The following is a 2,380-nucleotide window of genomic DNA, read 5'->3' as shown; positions in this document are numbered from 1 at the left end:
GATAGATAGATAGATAGATAGATAGATAGATAGATAGATAGATAGATAGATAGATAGATAGAATATTGAATAAGCTAGGAATACATACTACAAGCAGGTCAGACTGTTCCTGTCATCAAGGAGCTTTCACTGAAATAGGGGGAGACCATACATAAAGGGGACCATAAGGCCTTTTCATACTTAAGTCTCATCTCCCAGGTGTGTAATCTTGGGGGTAGGAAGAAGGGTAAAAATGTAGGGAGAACTACCATTTTCTGTTGAGCAAACTGATGTTCACAGGGGCAAAGTAATTTTTCTCCTGGAAGGAAGAAGAGGAGTCTCCAGTCCCCCTTTGCCTCCTTCCCTTTCCCCTTCTTCCCATGGGAAGCTGAAACCTTGACCAGACTTCCTCAGGAGAAGCAGAGCAGGGAGAGGGGAAGGTCTGGTCACAGAGTCCACGGGGGCCCTGCTACTCTGCCTGCACTTGGCCAGGAGAGTTGATAGTACTGGGCCTATGAGTAACTGAGCTGTTCAATCATTGCAAAGGCAATTAGAGGGAGAGGGACCATGGGATCAGCAGAATACCTCACAACCTGTGGAGAGAAGACAAAGACAAGAGTTGGGAGGGGGCGGGAAGAGGGAGAAGAGGGCTAGGTTCAAGGCAGAGCCATCCCCAAGGTCTTCCCTAGAGGACAATGGGCACATGGGGGGAGGAGACAGAGGAGGAAGCTGGTGAGTGGGCACCTTCTCAGGCTAGGGAGGGGACACTTGGGGGCTCAGCCAAGGCCAGGCAGCTCCACTTTGCCCTCAATCCCCCAGCCCCGCCCCAGCTCTATTGTCCAGCAGGAGGTTCAGGTGGTTTGGCAGGGGGACAAATTGTACTTTTCTTCTGCCAAAAAATGGCCCGGCAAGGAGGGGACTGAGTCCCTACTGGGCAGCAATTCTCTCACAGGATTAGAAGCTTAAAAGCATTCAAGATTTTTCTTCTCCCCACCCACAACTACCCACTGCCACAGAAACACTGCCTAAACTGGACAAGAGGTCCCATCTGCTGAGGAATCAGTCCTCCCCCACCCCCCAACCCCCATCCTTTAGGCTTTTTACCTGGCCTTTCCTCACTCCTCCCCTTCCCATTGCTGCCAGACCCCTCCCACCCTGTCAGATGCTCCTGGACTATGGCTATAAGTTGTGTCCTGGGGACAAAAACTTTGGAAAGTGTGACCTACACCCCAGGGTGGCAGGGGGTGCCAACTGTTCTCATTTCATCAATTTAGTCTGGGGTTTTCTTGGCAAAGATCTTAGACTGGTTTGCCATTTCCTTCTCCAGCTCATTTTACAGATGAGGAATTGAGGCAAACAGAGTTAAGTGACTTACTCAGGGTCACACAATTAGGAAGTGTCTAAGGCTGGGCTTGAATTTAGCTTCTGGCTTCAGAGCTAGTAGTCTATCCACTGCTCCATCTACTTGCCCAATACTCTTTCTAATACTTTCCAGCTATCCCTCCCCAAATGACCTTAAACTGTGCGTAGCCTTAGAGCTCTTCAGTTTCTTGATACTCCCCCCTCCCAAACCCTCAGTAGCTCTGACCCTCCCTAATCTCCTGACCCCACCCCACCCAGCCTCAGTTCTAGTCTTCTTGCCCCAAAGAGCTCCCTGCCCCTGCCTTCTGCCCTCAAGATGCCCCTTGTCCCTAGATTTCTTTCCCTGAGGCAATCTTCCAGCTGCTGCCCCTTCTCAGAATATGACCCCTGCTCTCTGCACCCTTCAGCCTTGCTCTCATCCTCCCTGCCTGGGATCCTTCTTTCCTGAGAAGTCAAACCAAACTGATGAATATCAATCACCACTGAATAACACATTCAGCTGGAAAAGGAACACCTTCCTCCATTAGAATGTCATAATAGAGCCTCGGTTCCCCCTTAGGACAACAGAGAAGTTGGCCTATAGCTCTGCTAGTGGAGGAGTCCAATCCCCCAAACCTCACTTTGTCCCAGCCTAGCCTCTGAGCCAGACCTCCACACTGTGTTCCCTGGGGAAAAGCTGGAATAAAAATTCCTTGAAAGCAGAGACTATCATGTGTTTGTGGCTCTAGTGCCTGGTACATAGATGTCTCATAAATGATGGTGTACTGATAGATGGTTAGATGAATGATGGAGGGATGGATGGATAGATGGATGGATGGATGGATGGATGGATGGATGGATGGATGGATGGATGGATGGATGGATGGATGAATGAGTGGGTGGGTGGGTGGATGGATGGACAGACAGATGAACGGATGGATGGATGGATGGATGGATGGATGGATGGATGGATGGGTGGGTGGGTAGATGGACGAACAGACAGACAAATGGACAGACGGATGGATGGATGGATGGATGGGTGGGTGGGTGGGTGGATGGA

General features: G+C 50.2%; 1 protein-coding gene across 1 annotated transcript in view; it reads left to right on the top strand.

The window, feature by feature from the left end:
• The window catches only part of SLC13A2 (solute carrier family 13 member 2), a 43,164-nt gene that overhangs the window by 18,123 nt on the left and 22,661 nt on the right, over positions 1-2,380 (top strand). The gene's annotated exons all lie outside the window — the stretch shown is intronic.

This window comes from Petaurus breviceps, unplaced genomic scaffold, assembly GCF_028583685.1.
Source record: "Petaurus breviceps papuanus isolate PSGF00001 unplaced genomic scaffold, PetGlider_PUasm1.0 186, whole genome shotgun sequence".
Taxonomy (NCBI): Eukaryota; Metazoa; Chordata; class Mammalia; order Diprotodontia; family Petauridae; genus Petaurus; species Petaurus breviceps.
The sequence above is the reverse complement of the archived record's forward strand: the minus strand, read 5'-3'. Positions and strand labels throughout refer to the sequence as shown.